This window comes from Sus scrofa, chromosome 9, assembly GCF_000003025.6.
Source record: "Sus scrofa isolate TJ Tabasco breed Duroc chromosome 9, Sscrofa11.1, whole genome shotgun sequence".
NCBI classification, from domain to species: Eukaryota; Metazoa; Chordata; class Mammalia; order Artiodactyla; family Suidae; genus Sus; species Sus scrofa.
In genome coordinates, this window is record NC_010451.4 from 21,946,065 (window position 1) to 21,966,802 (window position 20,738).

At 44.1% G+C, this 20,738-nt stretch overlaps 1 protein-coding gene and 1 long non-coding RNA gene across 7 annotated transcripts in view; one reads left to right on the forward strand and one right to left on the reverse strand.

The window, feature by feature from the left end:
- The window catches only part of GRM5 (glutamate metabotropic receptor 5), a 523,779-nt gene that overhangs the window by 31,643 nt on the left and 471,398 nt on the right, over positions 1–20,738 (reverse strand). The gene's annotated exons all lie outside the window — the stretch shown is intronic.
- The window catches only part of LOC106504843, a 200,713-nt gene that overhangs the window by 25,481 nt on the left and 154,494 nt on the right, over positions 1–20,738 (forward strand). The window contains exon 4 of the long non-coding RNA XR_002346980.1: positions 18,163–18,287. This is a non-coding gene — a long non-coding RNA (uncharacterized LOC106504843). The remainder of the gene's footprint in view (positions 1–18,162; positions 18,288–20,738) is intronic.

Here is a 20,738-nt window from a genome sequence, read left to right on the forward strand (position 1 = left end):
GTAGGGAAAGCTTTTCAGAGAGGAGCAAGGTGTTGACCAGAGCATGGGATCAGCTGCAAGAAACGTTGCAGACATTCATTTAAAATTGCTGGTTTCTATCTTAGGGTTGAGGAATTTTCAGACAAAGTAATTTATTCTTCCTAAAGACAGATGAGTAGTTTCCCAACAGGAATTTTTCCTAACATTTTTGTGCCTGCAAACTGGAAAAGCTTTGGAGTCAGACCAAGCTGGATAATAATGACAGTAAGAGCCAGTACTTGCTAAGCACTTGGAATAAACCAGACACATGGTATACCCAGATGTACTGATTTAATCATTGCAGCAGCCCTTTGAACTAGGTACCACTCTTATCCCTGTTTTACAAAGGAGGATGAACTAGGACACAGATAGGGGATTAAGTAACTCGCCCAAGATTACTGGGTGGGTTAACTACGATGCACATTGTTTCTCACTAAAGTGCTGGTTACAGACACCAGCTGGGCCGTTTGTTGGGCTGAGTTCTGTCTTTACATGGCTGAAGGCACACAGGCAACTGTGCTATTTTCCAAACCCTTTCGTCTTTTTCCTCATCTCTGGGCTTGAGCCCCTGCCCCTGCTCTCTGACCTTAGGACCCTGGAAGATTGGCAGCCTGATCCCTTTTTTAGTACTGACGCCAATGACAGTTTGCACTTAGCTGCTTGATTTTCTCCGTCTGGGGTCGGTTGGAGCCCATACCTCCGTGTTTCTCTATGGAAGCTGCTTTGCTCTGAAGCTCACAGAGAATCAGGGCCCCTCACTCACGGCAGTCTATGTTCCTACTTTTGTATTCACATTTTTTCCCCCTTCGGATCTTTTTCTTAAATAGTGCACCCTCCCCCCAACTGCATGGACTTTAAGTCTCACATAGTTGTATTTACCCCTGCTTCCCAGAGTTTACCTCCTCTCTCCTAAGGATACCATAAACCAGCTGTGTTATGCTAGGAGACTTGCTGATGCTTTCTGAGTTCCAGACTCCCTAGCTGCACAGTGGAAGTGTTGGGGATCAGCAAGATCGTTTATATAAAATTCCGGCTCTTAGCAGGTGCACGCGATTGTTATTCCCCTAATTGTCATTCTGATAGCTTCTGTGTGTAGGCAGGTGTTTCCCAGACAGTTCTGATACAAAACATTCTGTCTTGTTTCTCCACACGACCCCAGGTGCTTATGAAACCATGGGTCCGGCTCTGGGACATGACCTGTATCAACTCCATTAAAACTGGTGGGTTCATGAATCTTTGATTTTTACCACCATTCGGACCCAGTTCACATGATCTGTCTGCTCCCACGTGCCCTGACTTAGGCTGCGGTGATTTAGGCTGGATTTGAAAATGACGTGGAGGGAATATTCAAAGAGAGGGAAGTGGTCTCTGCAAGTCTTGGGTCTGCCGAGTTGTGCTCTTACATGAGCTTCGGGAGAATTCTCTCTATTCCATTGTACTGGACTGAAGGAATCAATCACGTGTCTATGGCCAGGGGCCACCTTTCACTTTGCTTCCTTCTTCATCCCACTGATTTAATAATATCATTTTAATAAAGGGAATTCTGTTTCTCCTGGTTTTAGGATAATGTCTTGTGGTCTGTTAAAATCATGTATTATCACAGCAGATGTATTTACTAATTTTTCTAAATGCCTTGGGCTTTGGTTTGCTTGAGGCAGACAGTACATCCTGGTCATTCAGTGCACTGGCTTTGGAGCGAATCAGCATGCGTTTGATTCCTAGCAAATACCACTTACTAGCTGTATGATTTGGGGCCTTTTATATAACTTCTCTAAAATTTTATCTTTGACTAATGAGAGCAATGCTACTTAACTCACAACACAATTTTATTATTTATTTTCACAAAGACACTAGGAGGTAGGTACTGTTATCATCCTCATTTTATAGAGAAAGAAACTGGGTCACAGAGCAGTTAAGTGACTTGCTCAAAGTCACATGATTGGAGGGGGCAAAGCCAGACATATATCTGGATGGTTGGACTGTAAAGCTTGTACTCCAGAACACCAGATTAAAGAAAATAACCAAAATTGCCAAAGGGATGACTGAAAGGGAAGAGAAAACTCAATTTACAAAAATCAAGGGGATGCCAAAGAATAGGAAACGAAGCATAAGGAGAAAACATACGTGCCAGGCACTGTTGGGGTTTTTAATAGGTTGTTCAAACATCCTTACAACCCTGGAAAAGTAGTGATGACCTTTTAAAAAAGAGAACTGTAGTTCACATAGCTGATGCATGTTCATGTTGGAATTCAATCTAATTATAAATAATACAAGGATAATATACTCAGACACATATTATACGTCTTCTAGAGATGCAGCGTAGTGCTTGGTTCTATAGGTGCATTAGGAAAATACATTTCGCAGCCTGTGAGCTCAAGGATCTTCAACTCTAATGGGGATGATAGAGGTAGATGCCATAAAGAAGAGAGGCCTACATTCCTGGTGAAGATAACCACAGCATCATTTGGGTGGCTAGGATGGAAAGGGCCTAGAACGGAAATGGAAAATGCTGTCATAGAACGTGAACTTCATCTGGCCCGAGGGGCAGAAGCCTGGCCCGTTGTAGACAGTCGATGTTTGTTGAATGCCCAAGCGATAATAGTTAAGCAGAAAGACATCATGTTCCTTTTCTGTTACCTTTCCTCCTCAGCCAGGACCTATTAGAACAGAAGGGCTTGACTTTCCCCATCACCCCTAGAGAAGGGCCAGGGTGCAAAGATGAGAGAAGGGGGAGAACCAAGCTTAGTGCCTCTCAGATCAATACCAGGTCAGAGACACCTTCTGTATCTCCGTGCCCACAAAGGTGACTGGAGCCTGGTAGGGCCCAGTGAAGAAATGTGCTACATAAAAGAATAAATGAATGAGAGGAAAAAAAAAAAAAAAAAAAGACGGATTATTTCAGGGAAGACTTACAGAAATCTGAGGGCAGAGAAAAAAACACCACAACCAGGATCCATACAAACACGTCATCCTTCTTCGAGGCCTTTCCCTTCTCCTCGCATGTAATTATTTCCCTTGCTGTGCCCCTGCAGTTCCCCCTACAAAGACTTAAGCCTCCTACGACGCTCTGCTGACATTATTTGCTTACATCTCTGACTCTACTAAGAAGAAAGGAGTTATTTAGGGGAAGGACGGTATTGTGTTCATCTTAATATCTCCAGTGCCTAAAATATCATCTGGTGCATAGCAGACAACATGATGTATAGTAGGTTCTGAGCAAATAGTACCTATTAATTATTATTGTTTGGTTCATAAACATCACCAAAGAGAGAACCTTGCTTTCCTGTAACTAATGTCTTCTCAACTCTTCTCTTTCTGGCTAACTTGTCTTTGTTGTCTGGCGTACAGCTTAGATCTTTCTACCTCTTGTATTACCTACTTTCTTTAATTCACTAGGTTTTATTTTGATTCCATTCTCCATAAAGGTGTGTATTGCCCCCTTGTGTCTCCGTTAGTGAAGCTGCCCACTCACCCCTTTTGGCATTTCTGCCCCCTCCTGCGGGGCTCTGCTGCCCTCTAGGGGGCCTTGTTCATCACACACGTCTCAGGAATCTGCACTTGTCAGCACAGTCCTTGGTTGGGATGGCTGTGCTCAAGGCAGGACTGACAAGCTCCGAAGCTCCTTTGGCTGCTCCTGCAGTTCGCGGTTTATGAACATGTGGCTAGACAGCATAATGGGTTTAGGAGGCTGCCAGGAACTGAGACCCATCACAAACGGAGGTTTGGAGGAGGCTGCCATGGGTCTCAGTACTCTCAGTACCAACAGGATTCTCAGTTGTGGGTATCCCGCCTGCACTTTGGCAATTTGTATACTGTGTCAAAGTTTGTTCTGTGGATCAGGATCCAGTTAGTGAGAGTGTTCTACCTGATGAATGAACAATGATTTCCATCTTTGCTTGGGCCTCTGGGATACAAAGAACTTCCTCAAAAAGCTGGGACCTCAGTGGGTTTTTGTTCAAGCCCAAACCCACCTCTAGTTACCACATCCAATGGTGATGACTCTTAACTCTATCCAGTTTGACTTCTCTATTGCTCACTCATTCACATGTGGATCATTCTTCTTGCTGTTGTGTTATCCCTTGTGTCTGGGGATGTACTTAATACTAATATTCAGGAATTCTTTGTCTGTTCATCAGACTTTCCCTTATCTAGTCCAAGAGAGCTTCCCTTTCTTCTCCCAAAGTGTACCTCAAACTCTAAACCCTTTTGATCTTCAGACCAGTTTTTCTCCATCAGTTTCTTAGATATGTTCCCTTAGGTGTCTCCTAGAATTCAAATTTAACAATTCCTAAACCAAGCTTATTTTTTCATCAGGCTCTCTCCCCTTTACCTCCCCATCCTTGGTCCCCAATTTTTGCTCATTTAGCCGTGTTATTATCAAAATGTGAATGGCTCTCCCAACCCTTCTGTTTTAATGTCCATCCTGGATTTCTTCTCTGAGCTCAATTGACAGGCATCATATTAACATCTCCAGAACTTCGAACCTCTCCTCCCCAAGTCTGAATCACACAGGTCCCAATCCTCCCATTTATGCAGGTTGAAAATCTAAGACTCATCTTTTAAGTTTTTTTTTTTCTTTCCTTCACATACAACATAACAATGATGAAAATCCTATCATTATACTTTGTACTTGAAACCATCATAGTCTCTCACCTAGTCTGTCAGAATGGATTTCTAGCTGATTTCTTCCTTCTTTCCACTCTACTTTCTATTGTATCTATGGAAACCAGAGGGATTTCTTTAACATATTAACCTCATCGTGTAACTGCTCAAACCTGCCAAAGCTTCCCATCACATTCAGGAGAAAATACAAAATCTGTACCTCACCTAATCTGATCTCCAAGTGCCAGGCTACATTCTTCTCTTACCATTCTCTCAACCACAGTGGACCTTGCTTGTCCCCTAAAATAACCATCTAGCTCCTGTCTCACATTTTTTTCACTTGCTATTCCCTCTGCCTGGAACACTTACCCTCCACTTCCCTGGTCTTTGTGTATTTTATTTTCTCACTTCATTTTGCTCTCTGTTCAGCTTATTCAGCGAGGCTGTTCATGGCACCATATCTAAAAATGTCCAAAATCATTCCCTATCCAGCTCACTCTAGTTCTTTCCCTTTTTTCTTGCTTTTAATAATCATTATTCCATATAATTAATGGTATTATATGATGTATTTTTTTTTTTTTTTACTTTTTATTGTTATTCTCTCCAACTGCAATTGAAGTTCTAGGGAGGGTTGAGATTTTGTTTTCGTCACCACTTTATCATCAGAGAGAGAACAATTCATGGTACATAGCACATTCTCAGTGAATAATTGTCTAGATGAATGGTGAAGTCAATAATAATAGGCTGTGTATATTTAGAACTTCTGTGGGGTAGATGGTGAGTAATGACTTTATAAATGGCATGAGCTGGACCAGGTAAGATGAGTGAGGATGAATTAATTTCATGGTCAGTAAGTAATTCTGTAGAAGCAGCCATGTTGGGGACCATGTGTGAGGTAGCTTGATTTATGCAGAAGATTAAAGCTCAGGAGGAGCATGAAATAAGGTTGAAAAGGTAAGAAAGGTAACCTGAAGACATTCTGAAGAGCCTTGAATTGTTAGTAGCATAGTTTTGATGTGGGAAGTGAGGAGGCACTGACTGTTTTTGAGGTGGTTAAATGGACTGAGTTTATCACTATTATAGTAATTCAGATGTACAGAGATAAAATAATTGATTTGTATAGCAGTTGTAAAAATAAAAATGAGGATAGGAGTTCCTGTCGTGGCGCAGTGGTTAACGAATCCAACTAGGAACCATGAGGTTGCGGGTTCGGTCCCTGCCCTTGCTCAGTGGGTTAACGATCCGGCGTTGCCGTGAGCTGTGGTGTAGGTTGCAGATGTGGCTCGGATCCCGCGTTGCTGTGGCTCTGGCGTAGGCTGGTGGCTACAGCTCCAATTGGACTCCTAGCCTGGGAACCTCCATATGCCACGGGAGCGGCCCAAGAAATAGCAAAAAAAAAAAAAAAAAAAAAAAGACAAAAAAAAAAAATGAGGATAAAACTGTTTGAAAAACATTTCAAATAGCATGTGGTGTCTCAGTAGCATCTACTATCTGGCTAAGTGTGTTTGAGGACAAGGACAAATTAAGCATGGCTAACTTTTGATGGCAGGAAGTGGCACTTGTTACATTTAACAGAAACGTGAAAAAGAAACCATTGCCAAATAATTATATATATACATAAAAGAGTGAGTTTGGGATGTGTCAAGGCTGAGATGATGCCAGGTTTAAAGATGAAACTATCCATTTGTCATTTGGATTCTCACAACTAGAGCTCAGGGAAGAATACTTGAGACTTGGAAGTACAATGATGGCTGAGTTGTCCAAAGAAGAGACCCCAGGGAGAAAGGAGGCCGAGGCCATGGATTGATCTTGGTGAGCACAGACAGCTAGGAGACAGGAAGGGGCCCCGAAGGGCCCTGAAAGAGCTCTGAATCTTTGTGTCTGTTATTATCTCCTGCTGGAACTTCTTCCCCCACCTAAGCAACTCAAACACTCCTCCTTAGCTTTCTATTCAGTGTTACCTCCTCTGGGAGTTTCTTTAGCATATCACTGGGAGTTGAAGTTCTATATCTGATTCTCCCTTCACAGACCAATAGGAGCTCTTTTTCCAGCTAAAGATGCTGAAGGATACAAGGCCCAGTGCCAGGAGATCAGGAGAAACCTGGCAGTCATGGATTCAGTCACAAGCTAAGTGTATAATCTTAGAAAAATAATTCCATCTTTTGGAAACTGTATGGATTAAATAGCCTATGTCAGAGCACAGAGCACACTCAAGGAGCTTGACCAATGTTTGTTCTCTTCTTCTTGTTTGTGCATATGAGGAGGAGGAGGTTGGGAGGGATGCCAGGCAAATGGAGGCTAAATGACTCAGAAAAGGGGAGAACTCATCTAAGCCAAGAAGTTGAAGAAAAGGATAGTCTTATCTTCCCATTGTTTATTCCTTCCTCAACAATTCTGTCTTTACCAAGAGAACAGAGTTGGAGGGAAGAGAAGGAATTGCTAACACACAGGATTATGCCTGAGGCATGCTCTTTTCCGGTATGGTCTGTAAGAGATGCGACTTGCATGCCCCAGATGGCATGTAGCTAGGCCACTTCCAAGCAGGGCTAATGCAAATCGAAGGAACATTTCTGGAAACAGATTTTTGAAAAAAAAAAAAATGCTTAGTTTACCCCACCATCCAACAGTTTATATCAATTAATCAAAGACATTTTAGTCAAATTCAAGTAGCAAAACATGAGACCACTAACGTCACATGTAAATGAAATTCACTGTAATCACAGCATTCAAGAATATCAATTCATTATACAAAGGGAGTGTTTTAGATGCAATTCATCACAATCATCCAGACATAGTCTTTTATAGCTCCACAAACATACTTCAATTATTGCAGAGCCAAACCATTTAATTAATCATTTAAAGCATTTCTCTTCCTCAAACTTAAACACCTGAAACATCTCACTCATAACACTATCACCCACTAAATCTAAATCTTCTTATCATTTACTTCCTACATGCCCAGAAGGAGACGGAGATACATTTAATGTTATATTGTTAGGCAGTGGTCGAGCAAGACTTGAAAAGTTGACTTACTCTTTTGGAAAATGAACTACCACTTAGTGCTGATTCACCATTAGGGGAGGAAGTAGGTCTTTACCGGAGACTAGAGAAGGGAATTTTTGCTGGCCACTCAACACATATTTATTAGAGAATCTGTTAAAACAGGCACTGTATTAGTTGCTGGTGAGGAACACATAGAAGGCAGTGCCTACAAGAAACTTCCAGTCTAGCAGGGAGAAAGACACACAGAACAACACGAGAGTACAACTTGGGGAGTTCCACGTGAAGAGATCCAGAAAGTCCTGGGGAAATACAATTTATAAAAGAGACACTGTATTTGGATTAAGAATTGGAGAGTAAGAAGATGTTTTCTTGGTAAAAGGAAGAGAAATGAGTGCACATATTAGTAGAAGAAGAAAGGAGAGAATTATACAGCAGGAGTGTGCCAAACAAAAATGGCTGAGGCGTGGAGAATTGGGGGAACCATGCGCCATCTGGCATAGGGAGGATGTGTCGTATGTGTTTGGAGGAGCACTGATAGGGGGATACTGGGGGAATTGTTGGGGCAGATTGGGGCTGGACCTCAGGTTGAGAAAACCAAGTCTTCAGGGGCCAGGTCTTAAAGGACTTTGTGAGCCAAGTGAATGAGTTTTTGACTTTTATGTTTTCAGGCATGTATACCTACTAATTTGAAGGTAAGTAATGTGATCAAATTTGTACTTTCAGATGATCATTCTGGTAGCTGTTGGGGCAGAGTGTACATTAGTAATAGCGATTCACGCTGATTATAAGAGAAATGCAAATCAAAACTACCATGAGATATCACCTCACACCAGTCAGAATGGCCATCATTCATAAATCCACAAATAACAAGTGCTGGAGGGGCTGTGGAGAAAAGGGAACCCTCCTGCACTGTTGGTGGGAATGTAAACTGGTACAGCCACTATGGAGAACAGTTTGGAGATACCTTAGAAATCTATACATAGAACTTCCATATGACCCTACAATGCCACTCTTGGGCATCTATCCGGACAAAACTCTACTTAAAAGAGACACGTGCACCCGCTTGTTCATTGCAGCACTATTCACAATAGCCAGGACGTGGAAACAACCCAAATGTCCATCGACATCATGCCATTTGCAGCAACATGGATGGAACTAGAGAATCTCATCCTGAGTGAAATGAGCCAGAAAGACAAATACCATATGATATCACTTATAACTGGAATCTAATATCCAGCACAAATGAACATCTCCTCAGAAGAGAAAATCATGGACTTGGAGAAAAGACTTGTGGCTGCCTGATGGGAGGGGGAGGGAGTGGGAGGGATCTGGAGCTTGGGCTTATCAGACACAACTTAGAATAGATTTACAAGGAGATCCTGCTGAGTAGCATTGAGAACTTTGTCTAGATACTCATGTTGCAACAGAAGAAAGGGTGGGGGAAAAATGTAATTGTAATGTATACAGGTAAGGATAACCTGACCCCCTTGCTGTACAGTGGGAAAATAAAAAAAATTATAAAAAAAAAAAAGTAATAGCGATTCAGGACATTTTTTGTCAGAAGTTCAGACAGTAAGTGATAAGGTCCTGACCCATGGTAAGATCACTGAGAATGCAAAACAGAAGGTAAAATAAGTAGAGAAAATGGTTTAGGAAAGTGAAGAGTCAGGAACGACACAGGGTTGGGCAGTCAGGTTGAAGGTACAGCTTTTACCCAGAAAGGAAATGTAAAAGGAAGAAGAACCTTCCATGCAAACTGCTAGTGAAGCAATGATGAAATTATTCATTTCTCAGTCAAAATAATACTTTTCTCTGATGACCTGTCTTACAAGTTACAATTATCTAGGATGCCAAATACACTTAATTCTAAAAATTTGACTTAACTATTTGCATAAAGTAGGTGCTTAAGAAATGTCCGGTGAATTTCAACTGTATCTAATCACTTTTAAAAGAAACTTTCACCATCTCACACATTTTGAAATTGACAACTTTAGAGTCTTCATTTGAAGAAAGACAATAAAAAGAAATCATAAAAAAAAAATCACAACCAAGAAAAACGAAGACGCAAACTGAATCTGAAACTGCCTTTAGGAAACATATCCTCTTCCTTTGCAGCAAGTTCAAGTCCGTCTTATCTGCCTTAGGCAGGCATTTTAGCCTAGACATTAGAATGTCTTCCTTCTGTGTTCTTGCTTTGATGACCAAGCCAGAGTGGCTTTGGTCCTTAACTGGATTGTAACTCAGTGGAGTGCTCTGGACAGTGAGTCTAAGACCCACAGAAAGAGAAAGAGGTAAGGGAAGTGGTTAACAGAAGAAAATGGGGCAACAAATAATCATTTTGTTTGTTAAATATGTTAAACAGGAGGATGTCCAACCTAAATCAGATTGCAGCGATAATGGCACTTTCTCAGATGTCTCTCTGAATCCTGACCTGTTGTTGATTTCTGCAAACTCTTTACCACCCTTTCAAATGTAGTCATACTGTTTACAGTTTCCAATGAGGAAGGCCATGGACTGCTTGCATTAGAATTCAAGAGCCATGGAGTTCCCATCGTGGCTCATCAGAAACGAATCTGACTAGGAACCATGAGGTTGCGGGTTCGATCCCTGGCCTCAGTGGGTTAAAGATCTGGCGTTGCCATGAGCTGTGGTGTAGGTCACAGATGCGGCTCCGATCTGGCGTTGCTGTGGCTCTGGCGTAGGTCGGTGGCTACAGCTCCAATTAGAACCTTAGCATGGGAATCTCCATATGCCCCGGTGCAGCCCTCAAAAGACAAAAGGCCAAAAAAAAAAAAAAAAAAAAAAGCAAGAGCCAAGCCTTTTCCAGATATCTGTCCTTGGGCAATTGGCTTTACCACTCTGTCTCTCAGTTCACTCACTCACAAATGAGGCTGCTAATGTTACCTGCTTCATGGGGTTGTCTTAGGGATTCAGTGAATGTTTACAAGGCACTGATGATCGCGCTGGCCCCATTGTGACTGTTCAGTAGAGGTAAGTCGGCATCATCACCGTCAGCACCGTGGTTACCCTTTTCCCACATCTTACACTGCACCATCTCCAGATTCTGCTTGTTTAAACTTTTGGCTGGGGTGCCTGCAAGCTTGATGTTAAATCCAGCAGCAGTGACTGCCTGACCTCATCCTCCTTGTCTTTTCTCATTCCCTCTCCCACCAGCAGACCCCCACCCATCTGACTTGCACTGAGCCCCAGATGTAAAATGCTACAGAATCTGACTCATTAATTTTCACTTGAGTAAAAGGCTACCTGTCTATTCACCATGCTTTGTTCCTCTCCAGAAATGGTGTGACTAAGCCTGTGACAGGACAGACTGGCTTCTCATTCAGAAGGTCAAACTTTAAAGAAAGCCTTGAATTTTAGTGTGTTTTAGGGCTGACGTTCTAAACTGCCACAACTGAGTTCAAACTGTGGCTTAGCCACTCATCACTTTGGGCGAGTGTCTTCATCTCTCTAATCCTCATCTGTGTCATGGGCATAATGAACCTTCCGAACCAGCTTGCTGGAAGAAATGAATGGGGTTAAATAAATAGCACTCGTCCTCAGTACCTGGAGATGGATAGTAGTTGGTGTGCGTGGCAGGAGAATATTTAGGCAAGGCTCCTCTATGATGTGAGAATAATATGTAGGGTTTAAAAAAAATCTAGCATCAGTATTCTAGGAAATAATGATGATTTCTCCCAGCTTTTATGTGCCAAACCATTTTTATCAGCATGGAAATGTCATGATGAGAAAACCAAGTTTGAATTAGGAATCTTCTTCCTCTGGGAATCAGCACACCTGTGGTTAGTGCTGCCTCTGCAAAAGTTTGCCTCTGGCTGTGTGCTTCACGCTCTCTATACATGCCCGCAGTGGCAGTTCCCTATCCCTGCTCCCCAAGCTGAGAGCTCCGGAGCAGAAATGCTCTCCCTCTGGAGCTGCCCAGGGACCCTTGCGTGCCACCTAGTGGCAGGAGAGGGACTTAGTCCACTGACCGCTGGGTGGGGAGGAGGGTTCTGGGACAAGGAAAGGAGGAAAAAAAGAGGAGAGTCTGTGACCAGTTGACACGTGGAGGCTGGTTCTTCACTGGCCTCACTAAGGATGGTTAGAAATGCCCTGGAGTTTAAAGACTGTCTGCTCCTTTCAGCCCACGGTTCGCTCTCTGTCTGGCACTATTCTCCCTGGAGAAGCAGTCACAAAGCAGTGTCTGCACAGTGAATAGAATTAAACGGAAGCCTCTGGAAATGTCCAACGGGAAATTAGATAACATGGGCTTTGATGCAGGGATCTGGAATTTGAAGGTGAAAAAGACAGGCCAGGCATCAGAGGTCCGCGTCTGCTCAGCTCCCGTGCGGCACATTAGCATTCTGCCCATGTGTCTTTGCAAGTTCTTCACTCAGGTCGATTTGCTCAGTTTTTCTCAAGTATCATTAGATATTTCAGACCTCCTTTGGGTTAAAACAAGTCCTAAAGTTAGAGTCCTGTTGTGAGTGGAGGTTGAAATTGATTTTTTCTTATATTCTCATTAGTTTACCACCGAAAGGGAAAGGTGCTTGCCAGTCTGTTTGGGCCGGAACATTTGGTCCTCTTTTCGCTGACCTGGCAGCCACTCGCTCTGTGCCTGGAGGAGAAAAGCCTCCTTGTGCTCTGGTCTAGTCTCCAGCGATGGACTGTGCACTTGGCTGTCCCGAGTGGCTGGATGGTCTCTGAGAGAGGTGTCCGCAGTGCACGCTGAACTCAAGTGCCCTCTCAGTTCCCTCAGGCACCCTCCCCCACCCCCAATGTCACAGTGTGTCTGTCTGAGTCAGAACACTCTGTCTGGCCTGCCTGCCTCTCACCAGTAGGTCAGGTGGGCCCTGCTCCCTTCAACTTCTGACGGGGACTCCGGTGGGATCAAGAATGAAGTGGACAGGACGTAACAGAGGGAGAAGTTGTGATGGATGCTGTAACACAGTGGGGGCCTTTTGTCCTTGTGAGGAGTGAAAAGCAGGGCCTCGGGAGGGCCTGATCTCCTTTTTATCTCCTGTGCGACCATAGTGACAGTTTACTGAGCTCCTGGTCAGAGCCAGCCTAGGGATGCATAAGAAAATGTTCTTGCCTCAGTGATGTGTGTGTGTGTGTGAGAAAGAGAGAGTGTGTGTATGTTATGTGTGTGTGTGAGAGAGAGGTGGGGGAGGGGAGGGAGGAAGAGAAATAGAGAGAGAGGTGGCCAGAGTAAAACCTTGTAGAATATCATGGAACTTCACAGGAGTTTTGTGTGGAAAAGACCAAAATCTCTCTGCCGGAGCCAAGATCTCTTTTCAGGAGTGTTGTGGTCAGTGTTTGAGCTCCACATGTTAACAGAGGGTGTGTGTTTTCTCTTGCTGCTGTAACGAATGATGACAGACTTGGTGACTTAACACAGAGTTATTATTTTACAGTTTTGGAGATCAGCTGTCCACAATGGATTACCCTGACTAAAAGAATGGAATTAGCAGGGCCTTGTTCCTCCTGGAAGCTCTAATAAGGGATGCTCCGTTTCCTTGCCCTTTTGAGCTTTTAGAGGCTGCCTGTGTCCCTTGACCTCCTGATCCTTCTTCCATCTTCAAAGTCAGCAGAGCCGCATCTTCAGATCCCTCTCTGCCTCTGATCCCCATGCCTTCCTCTTGTAATGACCCTTGTGATAATACTGGGTCCACCTGGATAACCCAGGATGCTCTCTTCCTTAACGTAAGCACCCTACAGAGTCCCTTTGCTGTGGACAGTAACATACTCACTGGTTACAGGGAATGGAATGTCACCATATTTGGGACGTCACCATTCTGCCTCCCACGGGGGACATGCCATCTGAGACTGAAGAAAGCGCCTTTGCTTGTTTGCTTTCCTTTTGTTGTTATGCCAATATTATGTGGTGACCACCTACTGAAATTCTAGCCAGTTTGTATCCCAGGGCCTTTACATATCACCCGTTAGTTAAATACACAACCCCCTGTTGGCACTGATGCAACTGTATATTTAGACCAGGGTACAGAGGAACATGGGACCTGATCTCCTGGTTGGAGACACTGGCTCCAGGGGGCAGACGTGTGTGTGCCCTGCAGGTGGAAGGGGAGAAGGTGGGAGAACGTTTGAATCATCTCTGAGACTGCTGTGGAGTGTCTCAGATAAGCAGGGAGGAGAAAGTGTGCTTAACTGGAGTTCCCTTCGTGTCTCAGTGGAAATGAATCTGACTAGCATCCATGAGGATGCAGGTTCAATCCCTGGCCTTGCTCAGTGGGTTAAGGATCTGGTGTTGCCATGAGCTGTGGTGTAGGTCGTAGATGCGGCTTGGATTTTGCCTTGCTGTGGCTCTGGTGTAGGCCAGCAGCTACCCCTCCAATTCGACCCTTGGCCTGGGAACCTCCATATGCTACAGATGCGGCCCTAAAAAGACCCCCCCCCCCAAAAAAAAAGAAAAAAGAAAAAAAAAGTGTGCTTAATAAGCCAGCCATTAGCAAGCCTCCTGTGAGAGCAGGCAATGCCCTAGAGTTTGAGTCCATGGAGCAAAAGTCCTAATATGGGGCAGGCAGGCAGGAGGAACAGTTAGTGGCTTGGTATATTCTGTTCAGAGCTTTGCAGTCATGCTGTTGTGGAAAAAGCGTGGTGTTTAGAGGCAGAGGGCCGTGGGTTGAATTCTACCTGCTTCCCCTGATAGCTGTGCAGTTTTGGACAAATCAGCTAACCTCTTCAGCACTTCAGTTTGCTCACAGTTAAAACAGAGAAGCAGCAGCAGAAGATCTAATTCACATGGTGGTTGTGAGCTTAGAACGTGGAAGAGTGTGGTTCTCAATGTGTGAGGCCTGTGTCAGCAGCACCTTAATCAGCATGAATCAATATTACCTCTCCGGGGTGGTTGGGACTCGCTTAGCAAACTTAGCAAAGGCGGACTGCAATTTTCCGTATCTTCCCGGGAGCTTCGTTAGGTTTACGAAGCTTTGTTTTCCAGTTATTGTTTGTTTGGGAAGCGCAAGGTCAGTGACAGATCTGTTTGTTTACCAAAGTCATGGTCTCTCTTTTTCTCTCCAACTGAAAAAGCCACATGAATAACAAATTAGAGAAGAGAGCGTTCTTAGTTTGCATTTTTGGCCGAGCCGTTTTAACTGAGCCGAGCTGAGAGAGTCAGTTCCCTGGCAGCTCCTGCCCTCGGGGCCGTGGGGCTGAGAAGCCTCAGAGCCAGGCTGGGCAGCGGGCTTGTGCATGGGGGCTGTGGCGACTGTTTCCTTCCATTGCTTTTGTCCCCCTTTTGGCCTAAACAGAATCAGACAATGTGGGTACACCCTTGCCTCACCAAAGAGAGCTTCTTATGTCATGTATGCAGTTCACCACGGCGATTCGCCCTCTCATGTCTCATTAGGTGAAATGGGTCCATATGTTCTGGGCTGTTAAAAACCATTTTTTTTTTTTTTCCCACGAAGAAGTCTAAATGCACCACCCAAACCACAGGAGAATGTGAAAAGTGGCTAATGCCTGCAGATTGCCTTTAAACTCCGAGGGAAGTCTGACTTCTCAAAAAGTACTTAAACAGAAACGTCTTAACCTGTCCCCTAGGAATATGATGGAAATTTGGAGGGTTGGTGGCCCCAGGATATAGCAGAGATGGATAGTAATTCAGGCCAGATTTCCAAGGTCAGATATTTCTATTTCAGTAACTTTGCTGAAGAATGATGTTACGGAACCGCCTCGTATTATGTCATCAGAGCTGTACTCGGGGTGGACAGGAGCAGAGATGGCCCCGTGATTAGGGGTCACGTCTCTTGAACGCGGGCTGTGGGGTACACTCTGTGTTGTGCTCCCAGCGTAACTGTAATGTGCATTCTTGTCCTCCCCCACCAGGGGCTCTGAGGGCTCAGCACTTCGTCTCAGCTCCCAGCTTGTCCGTGGCAGAGCCTGGGCTGGAATCCATGTCCTTGCCGACCAGGCTCCCTTGCCCACCCTCCACTACTGCCAGGTTGGAACATAAGGGGGCACTGATAGGCTACCTCGCTCCATGATGTCACCTCGTCTGGTCCGCCTGTGTTCCCAAAAAAGATCACCTTTGGGGTCATTTCCCTGGGCATACAACTCAGAATCGCAACATGAATTTTTTATTCATGGCAGAAATACTCTCAGGATGACCTTATTTACAAACAACAGGAAAATGGGGTACGTGGTTGAGAAAACGAATCTGTCAGAAAGACAGTATTGGAATGAAGACAAGCCATGAAGGCATATGGACCTGTGTTTGAATCCTTCAGTTTACTAATTATTAAATGTGCGCTAAAGTAGCTTAACCTCCATGTCTCAATTATTTTTTCTCCTCCATGGATGAAGGTAGTACTTTCTCGTAGAAGATGTTGTGTGAGGATCCAAGGAGATAATATGTATCAAAGTACCTCCAAGAGTCTCTGTAATCAAGTAGTTGGTGATAAGTGTTTACTACATAAAGAATGAAGCGAGTCACTAAAGATCATGATTATAAAAGCACATGCCAGTCTGTGTTTTCCAGCAGCGAGAAGAGGGTGGGGGGACATAAAAGTTTTGCCTGGGGAAGGCTGGCGGGGCGTCAGGGTGGTGTTGGAGGTGGCTGTGCGTGGGAGGAAGTCAGTTGTCTAAGTGGGTGTTAAAGAGGCGATGGGAAGGAAGCGGGGGCGGGGGACAGTGGCAGTGGACAGCCCCCCAGACTAAGCCTTTTACCTGATGACACACATTTTATGTGCTGATTCCCTGTGCACACCAGTTGGATCCTACCTCTGGCTGTTACTCATATTCTTCCCCAGAACAGTGTGTCGCATGATTTTCACCTGGTTCGCGTCATCGTCCAGCCTTTGGGATTCAACCCAGGTGTCACCCTTCCAGGAAGCCTTCCCGAAACCCCTGAGTGGATAAAGTGCTCTCTTTAGTGAGCGCTGCTTCCCCTGTGTCTTCTTTTCTTTTTTATTTTGTACACCCTAAAAATGAATGATTTGCCCATGGGTTGGAGTTCCACACTTTTTCCGTGAGCTGCTCCTAAGGGCAGGGTTTGTGTCTTATTTATCTTTGTACTTCTACAATTCAGCAATGGACCTTGTAGGAGTTACTTTAAAAACACGGGTTGGCATTTCCTGGTGGCACTGTCACTTCTGTGGCTCAGGTGGCTGCTGTGATGTGTGAGTGTGATCTCTGGCCTGGGAACTTCCACATACTGCAGGCACAGCCAAACAAGCAAAAAACTCCAAACAACTGATGAAGAGTGGTTGGCATTACCCTGGGCCTGGACCTACATCAGGATTCCTTGCCTATTTCATGAGATTTTATATGAGATCAGATATACCAAAAACACAAAAGAATTATTATTATGTAGGAAAGTAGTATAAACATTTTTAATTCCTAGTTATAAGAAACTGATATTATTAATAACTATAACAAGCAGGAGTGGTAAGAATGGGTCAGATTGTCTTCCTCATAAACAAAATCTATATAAATATTTTATTTATTTATTTATTTATTTATTTTGGTCTTTTTAGGGCCACACTCGCGGCATATGGAGGTTCCCAGGCTAGGGGTCAAATCGGAGCTGTAGCTGCAGGCCTATGCCACAGCCACAGCAAAGCAGGATCCGAGCCACGTCTGCCACCTACATCACAGCTCATGGCAACACCAGATCCCCAACCCACTGAGCGAGGCCAGGGATCGAACCTGTGTCCTCATGGATACCAGTCAGATTTGTTTCCACTGAGCCACGACGGGAACTTCCCTATATAAATATTTTAAAGTCTTCACTAATAGAAGAGACTTCAGGTGGCCCTTAATGTTCACATTTTATTTCAGAGGCTTCTGTGTACATTATTCATACAGGAAAAAAAAAAAAAAAGAGGCAAATGAAATTTGGGTCAGTCGAAGGTCTGACCGGCTCGAGAGGTTACAGTGCAGTAAAGCACAGAGAGCGGTTTCTGGGGCAACTCCTTGGGGGAGAACTGGACCCCACAGCCATTTAGTCTCGGGATTTCCCAGTTCAGGCCACAGTGTCTTCAGAGCTGGAATGGGCAACATCGGCTTAATGGTTGCTTGCACTGGCTCTGAAACCAGCCTGCTTTTTCTAATCCTCAGTCTCTTCTACATACTCTGTATTCACTTGAGCAAGTAAATGCACCTCTGCTCGCCTCAGTTTTCTCACCTGTAAAATGAGGATTGTTTTGGGGATTAAAAGAGTGAGTGAACACATCTAAGGGGTTTAGAGCAGTGCCTGGCCCATAGCAAGTGCTCCACGAGTGTAATTATTCAACGTCTTCAGCCCTTCTTTGTTCATTGTCAAGTGCTGGTGTAGCTTAAACATCATTATTTGTCTATCTGTCCATCTGTCCATTCATTTAACAAACATTTTTGAGTGCTGTCTATGTATCTGGCCCTGTGTTGGGTGTGAGTGGCACAGAAAATTAAGATAGGCTTAGTAAATTCTTGGTGTAGTGAGTGTGTGTTTGTGGTATGTATGTGTGTACCATGTGGGCACACATGTGCATGTGTAAGGGAGTCTTACAGGTAATTATAACAAAGATGATAATTGCTCCACAGGGAGAAGCCCCTGGCTCATTTGGTCCATAAAGAGGGGGACCCAATGCAGCCCCAGGTGGTCAGGACAGACTTTCCAGCAGAAGTGAGATGGAAGATGGGTATGCGTTGGCCAAGCGAGAGTAAAGGTAAGTGGGGCAGGTATATTTTATACCAAAGTAACCATCTTGATAGAGGCCTGAAGTTCAGCCAGAGAATTGTGAGTGGGTTGGTATGGAAAAGCAACGGACTGACTAGATACAATGCTGCCTGGGGAAGAATGTTTGGCTCTATCCTGTCCTAGCCAGTGGAGAAGCTCTGAAGATGTCCAAGCAGAGATTAAAGTGTTTAAATAGTTTCTCTTGTTCGAATTGGTGCCTTTGGAAGGTTTTGCTAATTTCCAACATGTAGAATTTACTGCTTCTACCTTTGGGCCCCTCTGTTCCCCTGTAGACGCCTATCACAGTCCTGTATCCCTTTATTATACTTACTGTTTTTAATTCTGTCGCAGGAAACCAAAAGCACCTTGAAGTCTTTTTTTTTTTTTTTTTTTTTTTTTTTTAAATCTCTATCCCCAGAATCTCTAACAGTACATATTAGCACAGAGTAGGCACTTAATGGAGGCTTGATTAAAAAAAAAAGTTTTGTTTTAGAAAAAATGTATCTCTTCTTAAATTTTTTTTAGAGCAAAGCAGATAAAATCTGGGCAGTCATGTCAGCGGAGTGAGTGGTGGTTCTCACGGTGATGGCAGCGTGAGCCCTGAGAGCTGCCGCCCCCCAGATTCATAATCCATCCATCACTGAGCACCACCGGGTGTCATGCTGTGTGTCGGCACTGAGACAGAAAGCCTTTTAAGACCCTAGTGGATAGTGGTGAACCTATTGCATACACAGACAAAACAACCCCCACCCGCCCCAGGGCCTAGCACGGTGCCTGGCAATGCTCAGTTCCCAGTAAATGTTCGTGAATAAATAATCAGTGAAGAAGGTGTGAGGGGTGGGTGCTGAGGGTTCTGCGTCCAGATGAAGGCAAGTCTGAGATAGTTTCGTCTGATACGATGTCTTTGAGGAACGTGGGCTTTGGAAGATGATAAAGATCTGGCAAGAGAGAAGGAAGAGGCAGAGGATTCTTCAAGAGGGAGAAATGGCAGGAACCTCACTTCATGAAGACCAATCACCGCTTAATGACATCTCGGTAATTGGAAATCATCAAGCTCTGATGATAGTTGGAGCATATTGGAATTCACACAAGAGAGCCAGTTTTCCAGGCAGATTGCAGTTGGGGCAGTGGACGTGAAAGGGCTAGCAGTCGCTTTAGCAGATAGCCTAAGTGGGCCTTCACGACAATGGTAATTAGAGCGAAAGTTAATTAGTTAATTAAAACAGAAGCGGCAAATGATAGTTTCTAAAATTGAGGTGGAGGCAATGCTAATGATTCTGCCACCTGCCTAGAATCCCTGGGGAGGGCTTACCTTCTGGGAAAATTTATAGAGCCATAGGCCTCTGTCATTAATTCAGCCATGGAAGACCCATTGCTTCTCAGAACCTCAGACTCACAGTCCTGGAAATTCTGAAGGCTGTAATGCCAGAACTTTAGACTTATCACATTCCATGCTTTATTTAGGTCAGAACTGGTTTTGTGTTCATTTGTCAATTTGCAGCTTGAAGTGAAGGCCTTAAACGGAAGCCTGGCATTATCTGCTTGACAATGATTTGATGCTGCACCATGTCGTGCTGGAAAATTAGTGCCTAGAACCAAAATGTTAATCACAGGGACCTCTATACATTGATGGCATAAATAGTACGTTTCTACATAAAAAAAATCTATAGTGACTCACTCCCTTTTAAGTAAAAATCTCCCTTTGCTATTTCAGTGGGTTGAATGACTGACTCCTAGCACTTTTCTTTTTTGTGCTCTAGGGTGAGCCTGTTTAACTTCTCAGAAAACTGCGAGATCTGGTAGAATTAGCTCTGTTCTTCCCTTAGGTGCTTGGAGAACAAAAGCACTTCTCTCTCCAGGATCGGAGGTGGAATTGGCTCTTTCTAGCCCCCTTCTCATGGAAGAGGTGAACTTTTCTTTAGGATCCCAGAAACATGTCTTCTCTTTTGGCCATGATGATGTTTTCCAAAGCACATCCCCTTTGTTGTCTCAATTCTCCGGATTGCTGAGTTACTTGACAATGCAGTGTTGGGTTCAATAAGCTTGAGGAAGATGGGAGAGAATTAACAAATGAATGATTGGGTTTATACACCGTAAGACTTCTCGGTGTTTATTGCCAATAAAAGAATAGAGTATGCAGAGGGTTTTCAAGCTTGTTTGACCAAGTAACTGTGTTGCTTCAAGGAGCAATTTGTGAGCCTACCTTTCCAAAGAATACGTTCTGGGACATGCTTAGTTCTTTCTGATGCCAAAGAGCTAAGGCCTGAGTTTAAAAACTGCTCGGTAATTGTCGTCATGAGACTATAGACAGGTGTTCTAACCATGCTGAACCTCAGACCCCTCATCTGACAAATGGGAATGATTATTGCTTCTCCTTTCAATATTTTGTGACCACCAGACAATTCTGTTAGTGTTGCTGTTATTGCCTTCGGGACTGCCG